Source organism: Talpa occidentalis, unplaced genomic scaffold (assembly GCF_014898055.3).
Source record: "Talpa occidentalis isolate TD23 unplaced genomic scaffold, MPIMG_talOcc4v2.1 talOcc4.3, whole genome shotgun sequence".
Taxonomy (NCBI): Eukaryota; Metazoa; Chordata; class Mammalia; order Eulipotyphla; family Talpidae; genus Talpa; species Talpa occidentalis.
In genome coordinates this window covers 90,878,170-90,891,541 of record NW_023603184.1, presented here as the reverse complement: position 1 = coordinate 90,891,541, position 13,372 = coordinate 90,878,170, and the positions used below count along the sequence as shown (strand labels likewise).

The following is a 13,372-nucleotide window of genomic DNA, read 5'->3' as shown; positions in this document are numbered from 1 at the left end:
GCGTTTTTTTCTTGTTTGAATCCCTCCCTCCCCTTCTAGCCCTCCTGTATTTGATTAACCCCTATTTCAATGAGATCAGGTTAAGCAGCATGGTAGGAGAATGGATTGCTAGCTGACCTTTCCGGCTCACTTCTTTTCCAAATGTTTATGAAGAACCTATGAACTAGGCACTACAGTCAAGCAAAGCACACAAGATATATCCATAACCTTGAAACTCTCATGGTCTAATTGTGGTGAAAGAGAGTTGTACTAATTCCCTGCCACTCTTACAACAATACCACAAAGTTAGTACTAAAAAAATCCACAAAAATGTTGTCTTACAGTTCTGGAGGTCAGATGTCTGAAACTGGTTTCACTGGGCTGACAGGAAGGTGGTGGCAGGATCACGGTCCTCTCTGAAGCTCTTGGGCATAATTGTTTTTCCAAGTTTCAGTCTCGGGAGGCTTCCCATGATCCTTGGTGTGTGGTCCTGCGTTGTTCCGCCCTCCACCTCCATGGTCACATCCCCTCTGACTCTCCACCTTCCTCTTTCCCTTTTAAGACCCTGCACGTCCATTGGGCACACCTGGATAATTCAGGCCACTCTCCCCAGCTCAAGATCCTTAATTAATCTCATCTGAGAAGTCCCTTTGAGAAGTCCCATAACATAAGGTATGTTAACAAACTCACAGGTTTTGTGGGTTAGTAATTTGGACATTGGGGGTGGGGAGGTGGCCACTATTCTATCACCATCTGGAATGGAATGACCGAAATAAAGTTGAAGATGAAGGTTTGGACCAAATCAAGAATATTTCTAATATGCCTTATTGAGGGTAGTTACCTAAGAGTACACTGTCCTGATTCTGCACAAGGGCAGTTTGTTTCATATTTTAAATCACACTCTCCATATTTTTAGGTTTTAAGTGAAAAAAATCAGACATTTTTTCAAATGGGCCAAGACTGTTTTTGTGGCATGGGAAATAGCACATTTCATCAGGGTTTTTGTCTAGTTCCTAAGTGTAACTTGAATACAGCATAGAGCAGCATTTTTAGACTATAATGCACATACAAAATCTGGTTAAGATGCAGATTCTGATTCACCAGTTCAAAGGTGCAATCTGAAATCCTGCTTCCTAGTATGCTCCCAGCTGATGTGATGCTGCTTAGCTGAGAACCACACTTTGAATAGCAAGGACCAAGAGATTTCTAGCTGTCAAACTTTGAACAGCAAGGATCAAGATTTCTAACATCTGAAAAGAATGTGTGGAATAGAAAACGTAGGTCAGAAAATAGCCATTAGTTTACAACAAATATAATTTGGTATGTGTACATAAAATTGTTTATTAATTAGCTGTACTATTTTATTCAGAGGAAGAGATAATTATGTATTTTCTTGAGATCAAGGATCAAAAAATGGCAAAAATTATCTGGACTGACTTAGAAAGCTGGGGGCTTTCATCATCTAGTTACTATTAGATGTAAACTATTTAATCTTATCTAAACTGCACAGTAATTGAAGCCATGACTTCAGTGACCTGCCAGAGCTTCTAGGAATAAGTGATGGTGAAATGTTCATCAATTTTGTGAGCTGGCTGTTAAATCATTGGTAGCTTGATATCATCTGTGGTGGGAGTATTTACATCATGGAAATTGATAAGCACCATAGACAGGGTTGGCTGGCTTTCTGAGCTTTCCTGCAGGGAGCTGGTTTACCAGCATACCTCTACCATGAACCCACTGTATGTTTTAACTTATTCATGTCAGCAACTGGAAGGGGGCATGCTGGGTCTGGATGCAGCCTTTCATTCTAGCCTATCTGCCTTTGCAGGCTGTCAGTGGCTCCCAATCTGTAAATGCAACTGTGTGTATGTAGGGTAAAGAAAATATCAGGCTTTTCTGCCCTTCCGCCATCAGGATAGATGATGGATCCTTGTCCTGAATGCATGCCTGATGGTGGGCACCTGGAATAGGGTGTGGGCATAGGTAGATGGGATTCAGCTGAGCTAAGACTGTGCTTTTAAGGGCGGCGTCACGGGGGGACGCCAGCAGCACCAGCACCAGCAGCAGCAGCAGCCGCAGCCGAGAAGCAGCAGAACGAACGCTAGAGAGCCCAGATAGAGTGAGGACTTGCTGGGGGCTGGGAGGCCTGCCAGCCTCCCAGCCCCCCAGCCAGCACCCCTGCCTGCCATATGCCTGGTGAACCCCAAATAAAAAACCTGCAAAACTACTGAGGACTCTGACTCCTCCTTTACCCGATCTGCATGGGATCAGAAAACCTGCACTGTATCCAGTCCTGCCCTTACAATTGGCGTATGTCGGCAAGATCCATGCAGACGGGTATTGGAGCCCTCCGAAGACCTGGAGGGACTAAGGAGAACAGACTTTGCCTGTGACGACGCTGGAGGCACCATGGCGGTATAGAAGATGGATACGTCCACGAGCTATAGGATGAGACCTGGCGTGAAGGAGACGCCCGAAAGGACCAGCCAACGACACCGGAAAGGACCAGCCAACGACACCGGAAAGGACCAGCCAATGACCCCTGAGGCAGCAGGCCATTGCTGAAGCAGGGAGAGGCCAATGGACTGATAGACTGATGAACTGATGATTTTGGACTGACAATCCGCCAGAAGGCGGAGGACCTTAGCAGGTTATGTTTATTTTTTGAGAATCTGGGGGTGGCCAGTGGGCCTAGATGGCCAAAAGCAGCCTGTGTATGCCCAGTGGCCAGGTGGAGGAGAAAAGCCAACTAAGGTGGCAAAAGCTGGTACTGATGCTAAGTTGAGAAGCCCTAAAGCGGCTGTTAAGCAGCCTGGGTATGCTGAAGCCCTGTGAGTCTCGTAAAATCACCTATGGGTGATGCCCTGCTCATTCTTGAGTGAGGGTGAGGAGCTGAGGAGCCCGTCCTTGGGGGACGGGTGGGGAATGTGGCTTGGGGTGGAGCCCAAGCCAAATGCAAAGTTTGGATCCCCAACCCATGTGCTTGTGCAGTGGGTTGGCTTGAGAGCAGGGGTCTGTGAGTCGCATGGGTGGCCATGAAGGCCGAGTGTTGGAGCGACTGCAGACAGAAACCCTGAGGGTTGGCGATTACCCCCAACAGAATAAAATTGCCAATCCCAGAGCTAGTGCATCCTGGGGGTGGATGCTGTGTGTGCCTGTAGCTGAGACTACAGCCAAAGAAGGCCAGGAAGCCTGACGGCTCCTGGTGTGTTATAGCAGATGCCGTGTGTGATTTCCCCTCCCTCGTATGAGCAGTGCCTTCGGCAGCAGATTTGGTGGCTCATCTGCTGGTACCAATAATTGTCTTTTGCACTTGGTTGGTGCCCTGCCTGGACTTATTTGTGTTCTGTTGTATTTTGTTATGTTGTATTTTGTTATTTGATGTATTTGCTTTTGTGGGCCATGGCTGCATTGTTTGTTTGCTTAGAAAATTGTGTATATATGTATAGACTGTATGGCAGAAAACCCTGAGGGGGTGGACTGTAGGGTAAAGAAAATATCAGGCTTTTCTGCCCTTCCGCCATCAGGATAGATGATGGATCCTTGTCCTGAATGCATGCCTGATGGTGGGCACCTGGAATAGGGGTGTGGGCATAGGTAGATGGGATTCAGCTGAGCTAAGACTGTGCTTTTAAGGGCGGCGTCACGGGGGGACACCAGCAGCACCAGCACCAGCAGCAGCAGCAGCCGCAGCCGAGAAGCAGCAGAACGAACGCTAGAGAGCCCAGATAGAGTGAGGACTTGCTGGGGGCTGGGAGGCCTGCCAGCCTCCCAGCCCCCCAGCCAGCACCCCTGCCTGCCATATGCCTGGTGAACCCCAAATAAAAAACCTGCAAAACTACTGAGGACTCTGACTCCTCCTTTACCCGATCTGCATGGGATCAGAAAACCTGCACTGTATCCAGTCCTGCCCTTACAGTGTATAAGCAGCTTCACACAGAATCAGTTATGCCTACACTTCTCATATCCTACAGCTGGGTTGCTGTTTTGGGCAAAAGTGTCTCAGAAGTAATTCAGTGTATTCTAAATGCTCCACTTGAATTTTTAGCCATTTCTTATGAGATGTACCAAGGGCAGCTTAGAACAGGCCAGTTAGCCACAAACCTCTCCTTTTAGAAAACAGTTGGCCCAGTTATGATTTTTCCCCCCTGCCATTAGTGGTCTAATTTGAAGATGGACAAATGAGAGGAAAGTTTGCAAAAGTCAAACCTGGTGGGTGTGAATGGGAATAAAGGACCCTATGGTGCAGCTGCAGAGATAAGATAAGACTTCCAGGGCTGTGGCATGCATGTGAGAGCATGCACACAGGTGGGATTGTGAGCAGGGAATTGGGTGGAGAGAGAAAAAAAGAAATCAAAGGTGATAGTGTGCCAGGAGGCCAAATAATAGGTTACTAAGCCTCATAATTATTAAATGCCTCCAGCACTACAAACTTTACAAAGTGATTTTATGTAAATTAGTTCATGTGATCCTTCCTTATCATATTTAAATGTTAGCTGAGGTGGTAGGGGTATCCTCATATTTACTGACAAAGAAAGTAGGGTTATACACTTCAAGTAACTTCCCCCAGGGTCACAGAGCAGGCAAGAGGCCAAGCTTAGAGAGGGGTAGGCAACCTAGAGTTTTTAGTCACATATGTCCCACTGTGTGCTTTTGTAAGTAAGATTTTATTGAAAATATTCACTCCCACTATATGCTATTATCTGTAGTTGCTTTTGCCCTATTACAGCAGAGTGGACTAGTCATGACACAGAAGGCTTGACAGGGACTGTATGTATGGCTCACAAAACCAAAAAATCTTTGCAATTTTTTCATAGGAAAAAATATGATCCCTTCTACAGCTTTCAGATCCTGTGGTGCCAGCAGAGTCAGTCTGCTGGCAGCTGGTATATGACTACAAGCTTGGCATGACTACAGGTGTGTTACAAGCCTCTGATACAAAAACAACATCAAAACAGGGCTATCAACAGTTTCTATCATGAATCTCTTTTCAGCATCACAGTCTTATTTACAATATGTAGGGAAAAACAGTAACTTAAGGATAAGTTTATAGCATTCTGCCGAATAAATCTAAATTATTTGTTTATTAACAAAAAGGCAGGTAAGTTCTAAGTGAATGGACTGAGAAATGGAGTTTTGGCAAAAGAGTAGATCTTACATACCATTGCTAATTACTAGCAATGGTATATTTTCATCTATTACATTCTGATGTGTGGGTTTTTATCTTAACAACAATTATCTTTCACCAGCTGAGCGTGCTACAGTTCAACTTAATTTTGACATTCCCTACCTGGATATAGCATCCAATCCCACAGGCTAAGGGTTCATTCTCACAAGACTGCTCTCTCCCCAAGTCCAGGAGGTCACCTAAGCTGCTCACCCACCAACTATAGATTGGAGTTTCCAAGGATTCCTTCTTAGATTCAACCAGTTTGCTACGGAATCTGAGAACTCAGAGTAACATTTTACCTACCAGATTATCAGTTTATTATAAAAGGAAATTATGCAGGACAGCTAGATAGAAGAGATAAATAAAGCAAGGCATGAGGAAAGGACTTTCATGCTCTTTCTAGGTGCATCACTGTAGTGCAAATGAAGTTGGTTAGGTTTTTACGCCATTGGCCTCCATGGCTATCACCTGCAGCCTTGAACTTGTTAACATAGAAGGATGCGGGGCACAAGTGCCTGATTATGGACACCTGAGCATGGGTGCGTGTGCATGGGCAAGTGTGTACAACTGTGCCCAGGAAGAAGGTGATAAAAGGGTGACATCACCCCAGGGAAGAGGTTCAAGTTGCTCTCTCCCTGCTGGCTTGTTTCCCCCGCTTACCATGAAAACCTGTGTAGATGACATAGAAGGGTTCCAAAATTCTCTTTCAAAGTGCTAGAACTGACGGTGAACCTATCCAGCCTGGGATGGTTGCAAAACAACCACGCTCCCCAAATCTCGTGTGTTCACCAGCCTGGAAGTTTACTAAACACTATAATTTTAGGTTTTTATGGAAATTTCATTATATATGCACATTTATTAAAAAATTGGTTATTGGTGATTCAACTCCTTAAGCTCCTCTCCCTCCTCTGAGGTAGGAGTGGGAAAGGAAAGGTACTGACATTCTAACACTAATGATACAAGTTAGTTCCATTGGCAATCAAGCCTTTCCTTAAGAGCTTTTCAAAGCCAGTTTATTAACAAAACAAGAGACACCTTTATTGGTCTCTTAACAGGAAATTCCAAGGTTTTTAAGATCTCTGTGCTAGGAAGTAAGTAGAATACCAAACATACATTTCTTATAAATCACTGCATCACAACTAACTGTGACTTCAAGAAGGCAGATTAACATGATTGAGCCATATATAAAATGGGTATAATAACACCTATTTTCTGGGATTGTTGTAAACATTAGAAATTATTCACATAATGTGTTTAACACAAAATAAAGATATGATGGCAAGAGTTGTAGGGATGGTAGCATTTGCTGTCATAGTATTTGAACTGTAGTGTAGTATAATTGCTTCCAGTAGTAGTAGGAAGGGTAGGGTCAGAAGTGGTGGTAGTTTTAGATGTGGTGATAATAAAAGAAGAAAAAGAAGAAGGAGGAGGAGGAGAAAAAGAAAAGGAAGAGGCAGAAGAAATAGTATTAGCAGCCGCAGTAGCAGTATTAGAAATAGTAGCAGCAGAAGTGGTGATAGTAATAGTAGAAGTAGTAAGTACTAGTAAACCAATAGGAAAGGAGACCCTGAGGAACAGAGAACACTGAGGTCTTTAGGGAAATGCCAAAACTGGGGCCTCCCCGGTGGCGCAGCCTGTTGTGCTATGAAGCTATTCGCAGCCTCTGCAGTGCAGGTTCAATTCCTGGCCGGCCAGGGTGATTCTCCACATGGCGCAGCAGACCTCTCCTGCCTCACCTACTGCTCCCCTCAGCAGTGTATTTCAGTCAGTCTGCCTTTTCTGTTCCCCACTCTGTCTCTGGTGAATCCTCTCACCCTCCCGCACATCTGGCCTGTACCCTGGTTCTTGTATAAATAAATAAATCTTTAAAAAAAAAAAAAAGAAGAGAAATAGATCATAGCGTAGTGCCTGTTGAATTCAATCAAACTACATATGCTCTTGGGAAAAACACTATTTGACTTCTACACCAGCAACTCTAGAAATGGAGGAATGGCAGGACTGCTTGAATATTACAGGCTTTCCCTTGTAGACTTCAATCCTCAGAGAAGAATGGAAAACTGGCAGGCACAGGTGGGTAGTTCACTGATGTTGTCAGGCTTAAGACGAATTGGTTAACTATTATCTTAAAATGAAAAGATTTTATATAACAATACAAATTTCCAACTTTTCTGGGAAAATTAAAAGATGGTAATGTGTGTTGGAACAAAGTAGCAGCTGCCTCACTCTTCGGTGCATTCCTCACCACAGGGTTCTTGCTCACTGTCAGGAGTGCAAACTCAGATGCCTGGAGGAAGCAGGCAAGTACAGAAATGAAAGAAGCTAAAAGAATCCCTGGTATGTGGTGGACTGAAGGGAGAGCATGTCACCCAAACTTGGGCAGCCTATACTCAGATTCAGTCAATTAATGCCATCTGATTATTCGGACCCAATTTTCAGAATTTTATTTTCCAAGAGAAGTTTAAAATCTAAGTTTCATATTGAAATTTTCACATTTTTAAAATGAGATCACATTTTTGGAAAAAATCTGTAAGGGTAAAATAAAACATGTGAGAGCCAGTTCTTATTGCTGACCAGGCTGCAAACTCTGCTTAGACCCACTGTAATTACCAGCTAGTGTGAAATGGACAGGAGACATTGTGATGCAGCCATTTTAACATGACTATTCTGATGTTGACATCTACATATTTTGCAGCTCCTAAAGCAAAGTTTTAAATTTCAGCCTTTACGAAATCATCAAGTTATATACTTTACAGCCCATCCTTTCCTGTCCTCTGTCTTACGCCATCCCAACTCCACCCCACCCTTGATTGCTCTACACTGCTTTTTCTTGTGTTCCATGCCCTAGGCCCACTCACAGGCAATGCACAGCACTGGGTCTCTCTCCAAGTTCAACTTAGGTAAATAAACATATTTTATTAAATATTTTAGGTTGTTATTTCTCAAATGAGTTATTTTTTAAAAATAGAAAAATTTCAAAATTATGCACAATCTGTTAAATCCCATTGTGTCAATCAAGCAACATGGCTCATTGTTTTTCTTTCATTTCTAGTTACATCTTGACAAACAAAAACATGTCCTGACAAATAAAAGCAAATAAAATATGTGAGTTTTATGTGTAATAGAGAAATAGACCATAGCCTTACATTTTATAACTTTGGGCAGTTTCATATGCTCTGGTAGGCTCTATACTTTTACTGTCAGTCACCAATTTTTTTTCCTCTGAGATTTGTTAGGGGAAGAGGGAAAATGCTAATGGCCGGAGCAGATAAGGAGGAGTCAAGGATGAGGTAAAGGAATCTAGTGCACAGAGCTTTATAAAAAAATTTCAGCAGAAACACTAAAACACTGCTTCATCTGGGCCTCCCCTGGTGGTGCAGGCAGTTGAGCGTCATGCTGTGGAGCTGTCCGCAGCCTCTGCAGTGTGGGTTCAATCCCAGCCGGCCATGGAGTTATCCACACAGTGTGGCAGACCTCTCCTGCCTCGCCCGCTGCTTCCCTCAGCAGTGTGTTTTGGTCATTCTGCCTGTTCTGCTCCCCGCTCTATCTCTGGTGACTCCTCTCACCCTTCCACGCATTGGCCTGTTCCCCAGTTCTTGTATGCATGAATAAATAAATCTTAAAAAGACTGCTTCATCTAGGAATGCACTCTCAATTTGGTAAGACTTTTCCTTACTCACATATAAGGTGGGAATTCCAATTATGATTTTAATATGAAGTTTTCTGATTTTTTTAATGTTAGCAATTAAATTTAAAACATACTTTGATAAAGTTGATCATTTTAAGTAATTCCATTGAAATATGATGCCACAAGGAAGGAACAATTCTCCAAAAACCAACTATAAAGCTCTGGAAGATCTTGATATCAGACAGAGTTCAGAATCTTGTAATAACAAAATTCAAAGAAATAGAAGAAAATGCAGAAGACATGAAAGTCATGAGAAGTATAATAAACAGAAATTAGAAACTGGAGATTAAACTAAGAAAATAAGGGAGTTGCAGAACACAAAAAAGATCAATAGAGATTAAAAATTCTTTAGAAAATTATAGATGCAGACTAGACCAAATGCAGGACCAAGTTAGTGACCCTGAAGACCATAGTGAACAAAAGACCCAGGCAGAAGAAGAGAAATATAAAGAAAAAAATGAAGACATTTTGAGACCCATCTGACTCCATTAGGAGAGGTAGCACAGGGACAATGGATATCCTAGGAGGTGAAGAGACACAGAAGGGAGCACAGAACTTACTCAAAAAAATACCAAAAGAAAATTTCCTAAATTTAGGGAATGAACTGAACAAAAGTGAAAGAAATTAACCAAAAAATGGGCAGAAGAGGGCCTCCCTAGTGGCCTATGGGTTAAGTCTCAGCGCTATCACTTCTTGAGTTCGACCAGGGAGCTGACTCACACATGGTGCAGCAGACTTCTCTGGTCTTGCCTACTGCTCCCCTCAGCAGTATACGTATTTCAGTAGATTTGCCTGTTCTGCTTCCCACTCTGTCTCTGGTGAATCCTCTCAGCCCCCACATCTCTGGTCTATATCCCAGCTCTTCTGTGCAATAATAAAGATTTTTTTAAAAAAGGAAAATATTTAAAAAATGGGGAGAAGAGGTAAATAGACTCTCCAAAGAAGACATACCGATGGTCAACAGGCATGTGAAAAATGTTCATCATCACTTATCATCAAGGAAGTGCAAATCAAAACCACAGTGAGATATCCCCTTACACCTGTGAGAATGGCCTATATCAAAAAGACCAGAAACAACAAGTATTGCCAAGGGTTTGGAGAAAAAGGAATTCTTGTGCACTGTTGGTGGGAATGTAGACTGGTCCAGCCCCTACTGAAAACAGTATGGAGGTGCCTCAAAATATTAAAAATAGATCTACCACAAGATCCAGCAATTATACTCCTGGGTTTCTGAATCATACACATGTGTAAACCAATATTACCTCAATAAAAAAAAGTAAAAACATAAAATAGCAACACTGAAACCTCATCCTTGATTTCTTTCTAAGGTTTTCTCATTCTTTGTTCTTCCTAAATGGGATGATTGCTGCATCTTCTCTTTTCTCTCAACCAACATTGGCTTACTTCAATGCACTGGGCACTCTTTTTACTGCTTTTTGTAAGATAGTTTGAAGTCATATAAATCCTCTATCCCTAAATTCAATAACTTAGAATTTTCTTTTGCCGGAGCAATGAATTTGGATACAAAAATTCCAAGAGTTCCCTAGGTAGTCATAAAGACAAATAAAGCTTTTTATACAGTTTCTTAACTGTGGAAATAGCCATTAGCTATGACCCCTTAGTAGCAACTAAGAAAAAAAGCTATTAAAAGAGGTAAATTAAAAAGTTGTAGTTATTATTATTGCAAGAATCCAACACAGAATGGCCACTGGGCCTCTGGAAGGGACCAGAATAAGATATTGAAAATCTGTCAGTTCTCTCTCATCTTTGCTTCTCTCTATGTAGCATCTTCCTTCTTTTATATGTTGGTAGCTGGCTTCTTCTGCTTTTCCAGACCTCAGAACCATGAATACCCCCAGCTCCTGAGTTTACATTGCCATCCATCCATAGTGTCATAAGTCCACATTACAGAGAACATATGATTGGTCTCTGCCTGGTCCAATTTGCCATATAGGTGGCTGGGTCACACACTATAAACATGGCAACAGTTCAAGTAAAGGAAATTTCCCAAGACAATATAGATAATTTAGCCTGTGGGCTGGATGTACACCCCAAAGTATGACTCATTCAAAGGATCTCACTTAACCAAGGAAGCTTATTAAATAGGCAATGTAATGTAGTACAGTTTCCACAAATGTTTGTATATGTATACCACTGTCGTAATTTTTTTTCAGTTTTAACCATCAACTATCCTATTATTTATTTATTATCTTTCTCACATCTAATTTAAGGTACGATAATTCTGTTTCTTAAGCAATTTCCTAAAGTTAGAAATTTGCTGTAGTTTATTTTTTGAAATGCTTGCTAATAAAAATCTCTACAAAGTGAAATTGTTAAAACAGGAAAAAAGTAATGAATGGTGTATATCTTTTCTGAACTACCTACATAGCCTTTTAACTAGCCATCTCTAACCCATTCTCCCTATTGCAGTCAGAGTAATCTTTTGGACACACAAAATGTGACCATCCCCCCACATCCTCTTCCCAGCCCACCAACTTAAAATGCCTTAAAGACCTCTCATTGTTAGTGAATGCCAACTCCATTCAATCAGTGATTAATTCAAAACCATGGAGTCATCCTTGACTCCTCTTTCTCTAATACCTTTCACATCCAAATTGTCTGTATATCAGATAATCTCTATCTTTGAAACACATTCAGAATATTCCCGCTTCCTTTCACTTCCACTACCACTCTTATCCAAGTTACCATCATTTTTTACTTGGATTATTAGGATAGATTCCACAGCAATTCTTTCTCTCCACCCTTAACCTCTTACAGTCTATATCTACAGAACAGCAAGGTTATCTTTCTAAAACTTAAGTCAGATCATCTTCCTACTATGCTCAAAATACTCCAATGACTTTCCATCTCATTCAAAGTCAAAGTCTTTACTTTAGCTCTAAGACCCTATAACTTGCTTTATCTAAGATCTCATTCCAGATTCTCATCTTCCCCTTGCTGACCAGGCTCCAGACACACTATCTTCTCTGGTATTCCTTAGATATTCTAAGCATATTCTCATCTCAGGCCTTTCGCCTACTATTTCCTCTACTTGAAATTCTTTCTTCTTCTAGCTAAATGGCTCTCTCCTTCACTTCTATCTTTGTTCATAATTCATCCTAACAGTGTTTCCTAGTCACACTTTCCAAAACGTCACTTCACAAATTCCCCTGCTTCATTTATCCTGATGGCAACTATCACTACCTCATACATTATTTATGTATTGTCTTCATCTCCCTCCTCTTGTGACCACCACAAAGGCAGGGACTTTGTTTTGTTCATTTGTTCAATCTTCAGTGTTCATAACAGTACCTATCTCTCAGTGACTTCTCAAGAGATTTGCTGAATGAATGAATGAACATGACCTTTGAGGTCTTTCCATGTTCTACCTTCAAAGCTCCTCTTCAGTCTTCTCTCTTGCCATTCTTCCCCTCCTTCTATGTTCTTCAGCTTTTTTTTTAATTCTAAAACACTCACGTTTCCCTACTGCCCCAGAACCATTTATGCTGCTATTGCTTTTAACTAGAACACATTTTTCTTCTCTCCTTTTTTTTTTTTTTTTTTTTTTGTGGGACCCTCGCCGGCGGCCGGGGATCGAACCGGTGCTGCAGAGGCTGTGGGCAGCCTCTCAGCCCAGCGCTCAACCGCTGGGCCACCAGGGGAGGCCCTCTTCTCTCCTTCTTTGTCTGGCTAAGATTCAGAGAGGATTCCTGATATTCATGGGAGGCCAGAGTCTAGTACTGTGTGCCTAACCTTGGGTCACTTGTCACTGATGTAATTCTGCATTTTGTATGGGATATATGGATTGCCTGCCCACAAGGGTAGGGCAAGTATTCAATAAAAATTTGTGGAATGAATAAATGAATACAACCCCAGGTCCAAGTAATAGATATGCATCTACTTTTCTATGTAACTGGACAGTTTTTCTCTCTGGCTGTCCATTTCTCTAATAGCAAAATAAGGAAGCTGGTCTATAAAAGGCCCAGTTCAGCTTTTCTTTCTATTCCTATAATTTTTTTTTGAGTTGATAGTATCCATACTCAATCCTACCCCTGGATTAGGTGAAAGAAATGTAGTGAACTCAAAATCCATCGTTTTGCATACTCAGTGAAGTAAATATTACTTTCTTTGTTTTTGAATTTTAATCATTTTATAGGCAAAATCTTTTTTCTAAGCATTCTTTATCTTATCCTTTTTTCTCCCCCCTTGATCCTGTCTACTGGCAAGACATAGCATGAAGGCTTTTTAACAAGGAGGAAGGTAAATTGAGTTAAGGCAGGCAATTCTGCAGTCCTACCCCGCCCCAATCCCCCAGTCTTCCCACAGATCATGCTGCCTCTCCACAATGTGTTGAAATCTTTTGGAGCTTGTCTGTTACCTCATTTATCGCAGCATAGAAATGTGGAGGAGGCTTACTCTTAGAGACTTATTATGGAGTGAAAAAGAAACTGCCCTGTAGTGAAGCAGGATCTGGAAGACTTTTCCAATGAAAGCCTTTGAGCTCATACTCATCTTCTTGAACTTTCCTCATTTATTTC

The 13,372-nt window shown here is 41.8% G+C and overlaps 1 long non-coding RNA gene across 3 annotated transcripts in view; it reads right to left on the bottom strand.

The window, feature by feature from the left end:
- The window catches only part of LOC119255855 (uncharacterized), a 196,694-nt gene that overhangs the window by 49,311 nt on the left and 134,011 nt on the right, over positions 1-13,372 (bottom strand). For 2 of the 3 annotated variants that reach the window (XR_005127562.2, XR_005127563.2), the window contains exon 1: positions 322-485. The exons of the other annotated variant lie outside the window; for it this stretch is intronic. This is a non-coding gene — a long non-coding RNA (uncharacterized LOC119255855). Of the gene's footprint in view, positions 1-321; positions 486-13,372 lie in introns of those variants that run through there. 3 annotated transcript variants of the gene reach the window in all.